This window comes from Orcinus orca, chromosome 1 (genome assembly GCF_937001465.1).
Source record: "Orcinus orca chromosome 1, mOrcOrc1.1, whole genome shotgun sequence".
NCBI classification, from domain to species: Eukaryota; Metazoa; Chordata; class Mammalia; order Artiodactyla; family Delphinidae; genus Orcinus; species Orcinus orca.
The window spans coordinates 52379650-52394812 of record NC_064559.1 but is presented as its reverse complement, the minus strand read 5'-3'; the positions used below and the strand labels follow the sequence as shown (position 1 = coordinate 52394812).

At 41.5% G+C, this 15163-nt stretch overlaps 1 protein-coding gene across 3 annotated transcripts in view; it reads left to right on the top strand.

Moving 5' to 3' along the window:
• The window catches only part of RALGPS2 (Ral GEF with PH domain and SH3 binding motif 2), a 314686-nt gene that overhangs the window by 80842 nt on the left and 218681 nt on the right, over nt 1–15163 (top strand). For all 3 annotated transcript variants that reach the window (XM_033428158.2, XM_049700970.1, XM_049700964.1), the window contains one exon: nt 9414–9488. The gene's annotated coding sequence lies outside the window, so the exon portion shown is untranslated. The remainder of the gene's footprint in view (nt 1–9413; nt 9489–15163) is intronic.

The following is a 15163-nucleotide window of genomic DNA, read 5'->3' as shown; positions in this document are numbered from 1 at the left end:
TGACCTAAGAGAGTGTTAAGTTTGCTTCTGATTGGCTGATTAAAAACAACAAACAGAGAAAAATCTCTCCCATTCTTGGTTTACCAGTTACTACTGGGTTCCTATCACTGAAGGTTTTCCACTCACAGCCACACCCTTGTCTTCAACACCACCTGACTCTCGAAGCTACTTTTTCAGTCCTGACCTTTCCTAACATCAATTTCTGAATTTTTGTTGTTTTTACATTTTTATTTATTTATTAAACAGATAGCATGCATATTCATTTGCTTCAAAACTCAAAATATTAAAAAAGGTATACAGTGGAGATCTACATGACTTTCTCCCCCCTGCCTGCCCTGCCTCCACCCTCCAGGTTCAATTTCTCATTTTTGACAGTCTTTAGAACTGATTCAATCTATCCAAAATGAATCCATCATCTTCTCTACCATCCTGGACCCAACCCCTTTAAGCCTCTTTGTCTTCAGCTGTAAAACGGGATAATATCACTTTCCTCATAGGGTGTGTATATCCCTTATAGAACCAACACTTATAAACTTTACCACTGCCAAGCCCATAGTAAGCACTCAGTAAAAATTCACTATTGATAACATAGTTATAATAATAATAAACTCTCCCTAAATTGAATATTGATGTATGGGTGTGCCTTTTCTCCCAGTCTTCCAAATTGGCAACTTTGGAGTTCACCTCCCTCCCCCCACCCCCCGCCCCTTCTCCTCCGTTGCAGATATTTTGTCCTCATCTACCTTTATATTATTCCTTTCTTGTTGGGATTTGCATGGGGCAAGAAGAATTAGGAACAAATTCCCTAAGAGGCTGCCCTGTTCTTGCAAAGACTCTTGGACGAGGCTGCTGAGGAGACACCACCCATGGGTCACACGCCTTTGCCCCCAAGCCCCTTTCACCAGGAACTCTCCTCGCCTCCCTTCTGGGATGTTGCTGGTAATTAGTAGCTCATTCCTGACATTGCTATTTCCCCTTGGGCCAAATGACCGAGCTTGCTATATTTAAAAATGTAAGGCTTCCTGGCTCTCTTTAGTGCATTTAATCCTCCCCACCCTTGGACTTCCACAAACAAAGGCACAATTCTCATGTTCACAGTAAAATAGGCAAATAAATAAGTGTTAGAACCGATCCTTCCATCTATCAGAATTCTAGTGCTTAAATCTCAAGGACAGCTAATTTGGGGATGAGAGGGGCGTGGGTGAACGATTGCCCTAGGTCAGCATTTCGTTGGAAGGGAAAGGATATGTCAGGGCTCACATTTCTGCATTCCAATCTGTGTTCACCCAATCATATTTTCCCCCTTTCCACTCTTAGCAAATGGGTATTTCACACTAAGGGCTGCATTTAAATCTCATTGTATGAGTCACTAAAAAAGTTTTCATAGTTAAGCCCTTAAATTAAAAAATCTCTCTTATCCGCATGATAACAACTTAGAAATGAGTGGACAGACCCCTCTGCTCTTCCCTAAGCCATATTTGATCCTAGTAGAGTAAGACTTCACTGAAATTGCAATTGATCAGAATACTTGCAATCTTGCCAAATAAAAGAGTTAAAAGAGAAATGCCTTAACCAAAGCTAAAACATCTGCCACCTGATTGTAACATTTCATATTTGATTTCAAGGAACATTAGATTTATTATGTCATGTACTTCAATTTTGAAGCAGATGCTTCCTCTGCTGGAAGATATTGGGCTTGGGCATTTCCTCCACCAGGAAGCCTTCCCCTCCCGTGGCCTCATTTATTTTCCCTAGGTCCCATTAACCAGTATTATTGTGGGTGTGAGGGGCCCGAGCCTGGGCCTGTGTTTTAGGGGTTCCCCTCTGACCCTCCTTTTGACTGGCCCCTCCTTACAGGACAAACAACCCATGGACCAAAGGGATGTGTCCATTCAGAGACTGGACCTTCCCTCCTGGACCATATTCTGGGTACTCAAGATTCCAGAATGTTCCTTGAATGATCCTGGAATGACCTACAGCTCTCCAGACTAGGTCCATCCTGAAAGTGGACCACAGAGCTGGCAAACACACCCTGAGGGGTGCTGAGAGGTGGCTGGGCAATGGCTATTTGCTGCTGGGGAGAAGCTTGGATATGCAATCTGAGGGGTCCTCATGCATGTGCACCTAACCCTCAGGGTTCAGGATGGAGCTGGGGTTGGGAAGCCAGGGGTAGGAGGATAAGGTAGGAGGATAGAACATATTGTATTGATAGTTTGTTAGCTAGTTTTATAATTTTAAATACTTAGTCTATGGGCCTTTCTTTATACTCTTGCCCCGGGCCCTGCAAATGTTAAAGGTGGACCTGTTCATAACACCCTGGAAATATCTCTAAGTTTACAATGCTAACATTGTATAATCAGCTGTTTTCATGTCTGTGGTAGTTGCTACATACTCCCCCCCGCCCACCCAACCTCAGGGCCTTTGCACACACTGTTCCCTCTCCTGGAATGCTCTTCCCCATGGATTCCTTTAGCCTAGTAAATTTTTTTAATTGAACTATAGTTGATTTACAACACTGTGTTAGTTTCAGGTGTACCGCAAAGTGGTTCAGTTATACATTTATATATCTATATAGCTATATATTTTTTTTATTCTTTTACGTTATAGTTTATTACAAGATACTGAATATAGTTCCCTGGTTGGTCCTTGTTGTTTATTTGTTTTATATATGGTAGTGTGCATCTGTTAATCCCATACTCCCAATATACCCCTCCCTCCCCTTCCCCTTTGGTAACCATAAAAAAACTCCAATGTTTTCCATGTTGGTGAGTCTGTTTCCTTTTTTGTAAATAACTTCATTTGTACTATTTTTAGATTCCACACATAAGTTATATCATATGATACTTGTCTTTGACTTACTTAGTATGATCATTTCTAGGTCCATTCATGTTGCTGAAAATGGCTTTATTTCATTCTTTTTTATGGCTGGGTAATATTCCATCGTATATATATACACCACATCTTCTTTATGCATTCATCTGTTGATGGACACTTAGGCTGCTTCCATGTCTTTAGCCTAGTAAATTTTTATTTATCTATCAGACCTCAGTTGAAATATTTTCTCAGGGACTTCCCTGGTGGTGCAGTGGTTAAGAATCCGCCTGCCAGGGCCTCCCTGGTGGTGCAGTGGTTGAGAGTCCGCCTGCCGATGCAGGGGACACGGGTTCGTGCCCTGGTCCGGGAGGATCCCGCATGCCGCGGAGCGGCTGCGCCCGTGAGCCATGGCCGCTGAGCCTGCGCGTCAGGAGCCTGTGCTCCACAACGGGAGAGGCCACAGCAGTGAGAGGCCCACGTACCGCAAAAAACCAAACCAAACCAAAACAAAACAAAACAAAACAAAAAAAGAATCCGCCTGCCAATTCAGGGGACACGGGTTCAAGCCCTGGTCTGAGAAGATCCCACACGCCACAGAGCAACTAAGCCCGTGCGCCACAACTACTGAGCCTGCGCTCTAGAGCCCGCAAGCCACAACTACTGAAGCCCGCATGCCTAGAGCCCGTGCTCCGCAACAAGAGAAGCCACCGCAATGAGAAGCCTGCACGCCACAACGAAGAGTAGCCCCCGCTCGCCGCAACTAGAGAAAGCCCGCGCGCAGCAACCAAGACCCAACGCAGCCAAGAATAAATAAAACTTTAAAAAGAAATTCATTTTTTCAAGAAAGTCTTTCCTGACTTCCTACATTAGGTCAGGCCCTCCTGGTTCACTCTCACATCTCCCGACGCTCTGATAAATCTGAGGGGAAAGTACAATAGCAATCATAATAATAATAACCATGTTAGTGATAATGATAAAAACAAATAGCCACTGATTACTTACTAGGTACTAGACCTTTCGATAGGTGCTTTACGTATATGATCTCATTTATTCTGCATAAGAAGCCAAATGAAATATTATCATCCTCATTTTACAGATGAAGAAACAGGATTAGAAAGTGTGGTAGACTGTTGTACTGCTGGTCCCCACATGAATCAGACCCCCCAGTATTCACATCTTCACAGACTTCCGTCCCACATTGATTGCCTGCTGACTCAGGTGATTTTTTTTGGCCAATGACCCATCAGCAAACATGACTTGCTGATAAATTCTTGCACATTGGAGCTTATCTTCTTGGAACCCAGCCTCCATTTAAGGCTCTGCGACCAAACTAATGAATAAAAAGAACCACATGGTGAGGGAGGCCCAACTGGTTCAGCATCTCAGCTGACCCTGCAGCTGAATGCAGCCACCCTAGGCAAATTATAATTATAGAATAATATGATAGTATAGTATACTACAAAATGTACATAGAAATAGATCATTATTAGAGGTTAATTTGCTAAAGAACCCAGAGCTAATAAATGATAGCTATGAATGCAAACTTTACAACTCTATTCAACCTATGTAACTTCTTAGCCCAAGCTATCCTCTTCTGGACACTGGACAGGCATCGTGACTGTGTCTCCACTTCCCTGGCTCCTCTCCTGGTCTACACCACACTTGCTTACCCTCTGGTCAGCTCAGCTTCCTCTGGCCATGCTGTGTTGCATATATCACGGGTGACACAGGACTACCGAGAGCAGCAAAAGTCCCTGGAAGGTGGGAAGCTTCTCATCGCAGTGTGAGGTTCCCCAGAGGAATGGGTTCTCTGCAGGCCTGGGTGCCCCCTTTACACCCCTTGGGCCTTCCCCCCAGGGGAATCAGGTAGGCTGAATCCACCCCTTCTCTCCCTTGTGTCTCCAGGACTCTCTCTCTTCAGGCCTGTGAACCCCCTTCCCCATTTCCTCGAGCCAGATTTACCCTACGACTGGACTGACAAACTTCTTGCTCCCACTAAGATTTTCCGGCAAGCATCTGCAGAACTGGCCCTTTCCATTCAGAGAAGCAGAGGGTATAAGAGGCAGCAAAAGTGCTGGTCCTTCCACTCATGCACCCACCAGAACTATAAACGGTTTCTAGTCTCAAACTAGAAACGAGAGGGGAAGAACACCTTCTAAAGAGAGAAATACAGTGAGGATAGCTGAGGCCTCTGCGGAGTGACTGGCAACATATGCTTCAGCCAAATTGAGGTTTGAAAAATCCCTTCCCAAGGTCAGGGTTTCTTAGAGCATTTGCCCCTAGCTGATCCTTCTGTCTCCCAGAAAAACATGGGTTACTTTCCTGTTTTGTTTTGTTTTTTTAAACAGCATTTTCAAGATGCACTTTACATATTAGAACATTTACCTATTTCAAGTGCACTATTCAATTATTTTTAGTAACTTTACCAAGTGGTGCAACATCACTATAAATCAGTTTGGAACATTTCTATCCCCCCGACACAATCCCTTATGCCCTCATTCTGTTCCCATCTCCAGCCCCAGGCAACCACTAATCTAATTTGTCTCTATAAGTTTGCCTTTTCTAGACATTTCATGCAAATGGAATCATATAATATGTGGTCTCTTGTGTCTAACGTATTTCACTGAACATGATGTTATTAAAGTTCATCCATGATGTAATATATGTCAGTAGCTTATTCCTTTTTTATTTCTGAGTAGCATCCATTGTATGGATATACCACATTTTATGTATCCCTTCACTACTTGGTGGACAGTTAGGTTATTTCCAGCTTTTGGGTCTATGAATAATGCAGCTATGAACAATTGCACGTGAGTCTTTGTGTGGACATATATTTTCATTTCTCTTAGGTAAGAGTGGAATTTCCAAGTAGTTTTGTGTTTAACTTTTAACTGTAAACTGCCAAGCTGTTTTCCAAAGTGGCTTTACCATTTTACATTCCCACCACCAATTGTGGGTTCCTTTTTCCTCTCCACGTCATGGGACAAGCATCCTCTTATCTTTGATCAACTCCCAGATTTTTTATTCTAAGAATTAATTATGTCCTGGAGAATGTTTCGGCTATGCTCTCCTCGGTTGAATTATTGCTTTGTTCTCTGTAATGACCTTAAATAGACAGTTATGATAGTTACACTCAATATGCACATGTCATTATTTATTTAAAACACTTAGTTTGTTGGGCTGCCTCCAATAACCATTTAGTTTTTGACTGTCTCAGGGGATGGTCATGAAAAAGTACTTATGCAAACTCTGAGGCAAACAACAGTGTACTGCTCTGAAAATTTACCAGGAAACTGAACTCCTTGAAAGTAGACTTCAGAAGAGTGTAACCTCAGGTGTTATTTTCTATAAGAGGACATTGGCCCTAAATGTGTCCACATGCAACTCACCAAGGTGAAAAGCCAATGTGAAGGACATATGTATAGGAAACCTCAGAGCCCAGAGGAAACAAGTTTAGATTTGTATGAAGGTGTATACCAACACATCTCACAGATTTAAGACATTTTTTATTATGCAACTATAGTCAAAGAAATTTTGGTCAGAAATCCTAACTTTCAAAAATCCTACTGGACTTTACCTATTAGCAGGAATATACATTAAAAAATTTGCTCAAAGACAGAAAATATTCAGAGATTCAGAAATGAAACTCAAGCCGCTCTCGCCTCTGAGATGGCCCACTCTCTGTCTGTGTAGTGTGTTTCTCTCTAAATAAACCCACTTCTTACCTATCGCTTTGTCTCTCACTGAATTCTTTCTGCAATGAGACATCAAGAACCTGAGCTTCATTAAGTCCTGAGACCAAGTGTGTGATCTCAGTTAAAAGACCATGGGTTCAAGTCCCAATCTGAGTCAAATGGTTTCACCATGACTCCAGTATTATCCTGATATCAAAGACAAAGACATCTAAAGAAAAGAAAACTATGGACCAATATACGTACAGAGATCCTCAACAAAATACTAGAAAACTGAATCCAGCAACTTACAAAAAGGATTAATTACCAAGTGGGATTTATTCCAGTAATGCAAAGTGTATATAACATGTGAAATTCGATTAATATAATATACCATATCAATAGAATACAAGATAAAAACCACATGATCATCTCAGTAGATGCCAAAAAAGCACTTAACAAAATCCAAAACCCTCTTGTGATAAAAACACTCAACAAACTCAAGATAAAAAAGGAACTTCCTGACTAAGGGCATCTACGGAAAAGCCACACCTAACATCATAATTAATGGTGTATATCAGTTTCCATTGCTGCTGTAAAAAATTTATCATGAACTTAGTGGCTTAACCAAAAAAAAAAAGATGGACTTCCCTGGTGGCGCAGTGGTTGAGAGTCCACCTGCCGATGCAGGGGACACGGGTTCGTGCCCCGGTCTGGGAAGATCCCACATGCCGCGGAGCGGCTGGGCCCGTGAGCCGTGGCCGCTGGGCTTGCGCGTCCGGAGCCTGTGCTCCACAACAGGAGAGGCCACAACAGTGAGAGGCTCACGTGTAGCAAAAAAAAAAAAAGAAAAAGAAAAGAAATGAAACTCAAGACAATTTGGGTCTAAAAGTTGCCATTGAGGCCTTGGTAATAGTGAATGTGTTTACTCCCCAGGGAAAGGGATTGGTGAGGTCACAACTGCTGTCCCTCAGGGTCATTTGCATAAGAACTTCAGGTGCCTGAAATAGCAAAAGTCTGCTGGACTAAGATTTCTAACACTGAAAATGGAGTATTTATAAAAGAAAATTACTGACTGCTAAGGAGTAACACAAGGGAGTTTCTTTGTGGTATCCTGATTGTGGTGTTCGTTTCTCAGTCTACATGTGTATTAAAATATCATGGAACTACGCACACACGCACACACACACACACACACACACACGTGCGCGCACATAAAGAGTACATGTAAAAACTAGTGAAATTGGGCTTCCCTGGTGGTGCAGTGGTTAAGAATCCTCCTGCCAATGCAGGGGACACCGGTTTGAGCCCTGGTCCGGGAAGATCCCACATGCCGCGGAGCAACTAAGCCCGTGTGCCACAGCTACTGAGCCTGCACTCTAAAGCCCGCGAGCCACAACTACTGAGCCCATGTGTCACAACTACTGAAGCCCGCGCATCTAGAGCCTGTGCTCCTCAACAAAAGAAGCCACTGAAATGAGAAGCCCATGCACCACAACGAAGAGTAGCCCCTGCTCGCCGCAACTAGAGAAAGCCCGCGCGCAGCAAAGAAGACCCAACGCAGCCAAAAATAAAATAAATAAATTTATTAAAAAAACACAAAAACTAGTGAAATCTAAGGTCTATTCCTGAGTTTATATTATACCAATGTAATTCCCTGGTTTTGACCTGTGCTGTGGTTATGTAAGGTATTTTCATTGGGAAAAGTTGGGTGAAAGGTATGTGGGAACTCTATGTACTACTTTTGAAATTTCTTATACTTACATCTTAAGCTATTTCAAAATTAAAAGTTATTTAAGAAAGAGAGAGAGAGAAAGAGACAGGAAGGAAGGAAGGAGAAAGGAAACAATGGATCCCTTTCTTCTGGAGTCATCATGGATTGGAGGTAGGGGAAAGGTGGGGGACAGTAAGGTACCTCCTGAATTTGAACAAAGATCCCTCCTGAAAGGAAATTATGAAAAATTAACACAACAAACCCACCCTAAACTGGAATTTATATATGGGGAGACTAGATACATAAATAGATAGATAGACAGATAATAGACATAGATATAGATATAGATATAGATATTCTATATATATAGAAAGACTAGGTATAGTGTAAGGAAATTCTCATGTCTGCATGCGGGTGTCTAACTGCTTGTACTGTACCTTTATTTATCAAGAATGATGATAGAAGTAGATTAGCCTTCACTGTGTCTGAAAGCAGAGAGAACAAACATCAAGAACTGTCCACAGCAGAGGGCCTGGATTGACTGTTCCAGCATCCTTGGCAGGGGTACTTCTCAATGGAAACTGATGCATTAGACTGTCATAGTCTGGCGACAAGAGCTATTAAGACTATTCTCTAATTCCCTTTGCTATGATTCCATTCTCAGTTTTAATTGTGCTTTGGCTTTTCATGTAGCTTTTGTATAGCAAGATAATGAGCTGATTGGCCAATACAAGGGTTTTAGCTCACTTGACATTATTTCTTCTTCATGAATTAATAATTTAGCATTCTAGTTCACATATCAATATCTTGTGGGTTTTATAAGTATGAGTGAGCAACTAGAGCATGAGTTCTTAACCTAGAAGCCAGGGATGGGCTTCAAGGGATCCATTAAGCCCTAAGATTGTATGCAAAAGCAAGTGTATACTTGCAGCGTGCATTTATCAAGGAGAGGGGTCAATAGCTTTCGCTAGACTCTCTTAGAGAGTTTCCAGTCTGGATGCACTGGCAAAATAGAATTTTCATGTTTATGAAACTTATCTTCACAGAACACACTGGGAATATATTCCTGTGCTATAATTCTTTTTGACATCATTTTAACAACTTCATGGGATTCAATTGCTTGAATTCATCTTCTAAGATTTTAAAAGCTTCTTCACTAATAAACTCTGAAGGGTTTAATTTTTAGGTGAACTGTTGCCTTATTTCATTAATAGATATCCAAATGTGAGAACGAACGGCAATCACCACTATCAACAGCTAACATTGACGAGACTCCAGCTCTGTACCAGGTAATGTGCTAACTTTGCATATGAAATCTTAACTGTGGCCTTTATACAACAGTCCTGGGAAGTGGGTATTATGATTTGTGTTTAATAGCTGAGGAAACTGAGGTATAGAAGTTAAAGAACTTACCAAGGTCACATTGCTGTCAATGTGGAGCCAAGTGGACAGCCACATCTGGACAGCCACATCTGGCTAGCCTTTCCCCCAACCGCAAGACTCAATATCTTTATCCTTCAAGCTCTACTTGGAGGCACTTTCTCCTTGAAGCTTTATTCCCACCCAAAATTCTCTCTCCTCGTGGAAGTCCTCTGGGTCTTCAGCTGACTCTAAACCACCCCACTTAGCACCATTATTAACGACCTCAGGGTCAGCAAACTTTTTCTGTGAAAGGACCAGATAGTAACTATTTCAGGTTTTGTGGCCCCATATGGTCTCTGTCAGAACAACTCAACTCTGCTGCCCACTGTAGTGCAAAAGCAGGCACGGAGAAGACACACGTAAGCAAGAGTGGCTGTGTCCCAATAAACTCTGATGGATGGGTATTGAAATTTTAATTTCATATAATTTTCATATGTCACAAAATGTTATTCTTATTTTAATTTTTTTCCTACCATTTAAAATTGTGAAAACCATTCCTAGCTCATGCCCTGTACAAAAACAGGAGGCAGGTGGATTTGATCAATGGGCCAAAGTTTGCCATCGCTGCTCGGACAGCATCTTATGTGTTCCTACTTTCTACAACTAGATAGAAAACCACTGAGCCTATAATTATACCTTAACCTTTTCTTATTCTCTACAGTATCTATATGCAGGGCTAGACCCATAAGTAAGGGCTCAAAAGATACTTGATTAATAACATTGATGCTTCTCACCCTCAGAGCCATAACCAGGAAGAAATAACAAGTCCATCTCAAAATAGGCGGCATCTTTATTATCTTCGCCCTTTTCCCTCCCTAACGAAATTCTGGCTCTCTAAAATATCACAGTGAGTTTTTGGTTCTGAGGGCTGATAAGAAATACCCACGTGCTTGGCTAGCTTGAAGGTCAGATGGCATCCGGGCCTCGAGCCAATGAATACAGCTGGTGAAAATTCAAGCTGTCACACACTTGTTGCTAGCCCTGGTTTTCTAGTTCCTTCATCGTGAATTATTAGATTATTTATAATAATGAATTGCTGCATGAGCAATCAGTTTTAAAACCATAATCCTTAACCCAGAAAGATGTCATGACTTCATGAGCTAAACTTAGGACCATGAGAACCACAGTCTAGGTCTGGCTGCCATGCATCTTCTCTGGGCCTTCCTTTCCTCATCTGTAAAGAGAGGGTAACAGCCCTGCCTCCTATGTGACGCTGGGCTGATTGGGGGACTACCCTGCAGATATAGAAGTAATGGTCTGTAAGCTTCTCCATTTGCTTTGGTTCAATCATACTAAGCCGTGCTGGTGTATGATCTCATACGACAGAGAAATGTGCTGTGCTGTTACGTGTAAGAATAAAACGGTTTTGTTTTTTTAATTTGCTTTAAGGTCATATCAACAAGCTACGAAATCAAGCTGATATTTACTACTAAGTACACATTTAAAAATTATATAACATATGCCAATGAGCTTTTTTGGTTTTACCATTTCAGTGTGAAATCGCTGAAACCAGAAACTGCAATTACAGCAATCTTTTTGGTCCGATGTCATCCTGCTGAATAGCATGTGAAAGCAGGTTCATATTATTCTTTGCTAAAGATGGCCCATGACACGGTTGTCAGGATAGAATCTTGCAGACACTGCTAGGCACCATGTAAAAGTCTGGGTGTTCGAGGAGCCAGCTGTTCTGCAGGGCTTGGTTGTTATTCTGATTTCTTTCTAAAAGGTTCATTTTTTTAAGACAGTTTTTCACTAGAGTTAGTTTTCACCCACTTTACAGATGCCTTAAAATAATCTGGTGTTGAAAACTCTTCCACAGCTGCCAGCTGGCCTATGAGGTGAGGAGGCTGCTCCCTCAAGGGTGAAACAGCACTTGGTGCAAACAAATGTTTAAAACCGGTGAAGACAGCAGACAGAGGAAAGCTTTAGCACTTACGTATTCACTGTAGCAAGGAGAGGTTTTTCCAGTCAGAAACCTCTCAGCATTCTGTAGGAGATTGATGATTTACTGCTCCTAAGAGGACAGCAGTCTCATAATGGTATACAGTAAGAGGTGGAACAGAAATCGACTCACAAAAGATGTTCTTTCAAACCTCAAACTGCAATTACCATGGAGGAGAGGAGGAGTTCAGCTTTGCAATTGGTGCCTCAATAATACATTGTAGGAAGCAGCTGCTTTCTGCTCCCCGGTGCTGCCTCATTCCATAGATGGGGCAGGTGACGCCTGAGTACACAGAATTTGTGACATTTGCTGGGTGCTTATGGTGCGTGGATGAAGAGTGCTTATAGGAATGTTAGCTGTTACTAATTATTATTATAATACTACTGTGGCAGGAAGGTCTAAGCAGCTGTTTTGACGTGAGAAGCTTCCAAGCATCAGTGGTTAACACAATTTTGGTTGGCTCTTACAATCAGCTGTGGTCATTATGGTACCTCCCCAGCATAACCCCAAGGAGTAGTTTGCATATTTCTATGTGGGTTGGTCACTGAATCATTAATCAAGAATTTAACCACTGGTGTGGTAGATCTTGTTGCTGTTCCCAACATGGTTCATCTCTCCCTCCACCTTCACCGATGGTCTCAGGATAGAAAAGAAAATATTTTCCCTCAAATTTGCATTCACACTACCTGAAATTGAAAAGCCCAGGACATGTTTTCACTGAATAAAGAAAGTCTTTAGTTAGCCTAGGAGTAAAAATGGAAAGGAGAGGAAGAAACACATTTAGGGGAAGTCTCAGGTTAATTTATTTTAGCAATTCCCAAGCTCCCACTATATCCATTGGAGATATAAAGATACAAAGCCGTCCAGGAGACTCAGGCTGGGAGGGATGGACAGACAAACTGACAAGCTCCGTAAAGAGCCACATGTGCAGTGATACAGGTACTAAGAACAATAGAGGCACAAGAGAAAAGGAATTTTTGGTCTGGAGCAGAGCAAGTAGGTCAGAAAAGTCAAAGAAAGGGATATGAGCTAAATCTTGAAAAATGGACGCAGTGGATCCTCCAAGCTCATAAACTGCCCACCTTCCAGGGAAGAGAAGCAGTAGGAGCAAGAGTGTGGAGGTGAGAAACAGACCAACCTGCACTGCGATCAAAAAGAAAATAGAGTTCTCAGAAATGCCTAAATCCTGTGGCTATATGCTAAACAGGACCACCAGTCTCCTGCCCCAATCCTGTCCAGGACCTTCTGGCTCCCTTGAATTGCTGTAGCAGCTGACTCTTCGCGCCATTTATCTTGCACTCCCACCCCATCATTTCAGTGTACCCCTCGCACCCCTTGGTGAGCAACTTGAGGGCAGGGACTCAGTAAGGGAATGTCGTGCTTTAAGCTTCATTATTATTCCATTTGAATTGACCCGCTCAGTTTGATTCACTATGGTCTGTGTACATAGAGACTCATAGTAAGCTTTTTTTCTGTTGTTATATTTTTTAGTTTGAAATTTAAAGTTTATAGAAAAGTTGTAAAAGTAGTACTTAAAGCTCCCCTATACCTTTCGCTCAATTTACCGATTGTTACCATTTTATCACATCTGCCTTATTCTTCATACACACATACATTAAAGTTTTTTCCTGAAACATTTGAGAAAAAGCTTCAGACATGATGCCCCTTACTCCTTGATCCTTCAACATGTATTTTGTATTTCCTATAAACAAGAACATTCTCCTACACAGTATAACCATCAAGATCAGAAAATTAACACTGATCCAACATCCATATAATTCACAGATCCCATTCAAATTTCACCTGTTGTGACATAGAAAACAAACTTATGGCTGCTAAAGGGGAAAGTGGGGGAAGGGTAAGTTAGGAGTTTGGGATTAACGTATACATACTACTATATATAAAATAAGTAACCAACAAGAACCTACTGTATAGCACAGGGAACTACTAGACTCAATATTTTGTAATACATGTAACCTATAAGGGAAAAGAATCTGAAAAAGACTATACATATATATATTATATATAAAAAACTGAACCACTTTGCTGTACACCTAAACTAACACAACCCTGTAAATCAACTATACTTCAATAAAAACAAAAACAAATTTTACTTGTTGACCCAGTAATAGGTCCAGGTCCTTTATAGTTATCATTTCTCTTTAGTCTCCTTTATTTTGGAAAAATTCCTCATTTTTTTCTTCTTTTTCATGACCTTGACATTTCTTGAAGCACGTAGTTACTTTACAGAATGTCCTGCAATTTGGGTTTGTCTGATGTTTCCTCGTGATTTATGCATTTGCAATAAGAATCCCTCAGAAGTAATTCCTTGCTCTTCTCATTGCGCCATATCAGGAGACACATGATGTCAATTTGTCCTGTTACTAATTTTCTTGTTGCATTTGGTGAAGATGGTGTCTTACAGGATTCTCTGCTGAGTCATTCCCAACTGTTTTGTGAAGAAATGCCTTTAGATTTCTATGGTAAGATAGGGCTTTCTTTCTCCTCCATTTTTTCGTTTAATTTTTATCGTTGTAGACTCATGGATTCCTATTTTATTCAAATGGGTAAAGTCAGTAACTGTCATTACTATGATACTCAAATCACCCCAGACTTGGTCAGTGGGAGCTCACTGAAAGCAGCTCTTTTGTCTTTTTGATATGTCCCCATCATTCTCTAAGCATTGCCTTAGTTTGTGGTACAAGATGGTCCTGTCTCACCTTTTATTTCTCCTACCCCAGCCCTAGAGTCAACCATTTCTCTAAGGAACCCTGGTTCCATTAAATGGAGAATAACATTCAGAAGCCCAGTTCTGCAAGAGAGGTTTGCTTATTGCTACCGGGATATCTTTGCTTCTAGCCCTCTCAGCAGACAGAACTAGGAAATATAAGCATATATCTATCTACATATGTGTATGTGTATGTACATGTATGATATCTATGAATACACACACACAAACATCTACACACATTTATACCTATTTCTATATCCATGTCTGCATAAAGCTATGAGTTCACATTGATTTCTCCACTCCCAGTCTAACACCACAGGATTTATTCTAGCCTTTCCCTTTTCCATATTTGTAATTCCCTTCTGACAGCAAGAAATCCTCAATGCATTTACTTATTTGCACAGTCCTCCCTGTAGGTCACCAGTCTCCCAGCTGTACTAGCCAAAAGTTTGTCCTCTGACTGTGGCCCCCTCCCCTGCCATGGGGGCACTTTTCATCGACAATGATTTGCATGGTCAGAATTAACCCTCTTTGAGTGAATTCTGACCACTTCTGCCACGGCCTAGACTGAGACTCAATGGAAAAGAATCACAAGGTTTACTTTTCCTGGTGTTGCTTAGCAGAGCGAATGTTATTTTCTTCTTCGCCATGGCAGTGACCACTTTCAGTGTGGAATTTTTTTTCCTGTTTGCTCCTCTCTCCTTCTCTCATTACTCATGGGACAGTAAAAGGATTAACCAAGTCCATTCAAAGATGTGTAGCACTCCAACCTTCTCCCAGGAAGATTGCATTATAAATATGATATAGCTGTAAAAACTAGAGCTGGAGACCAGAGATCAGCGGATCCCTCCCCACAGCTGCCAGATGGT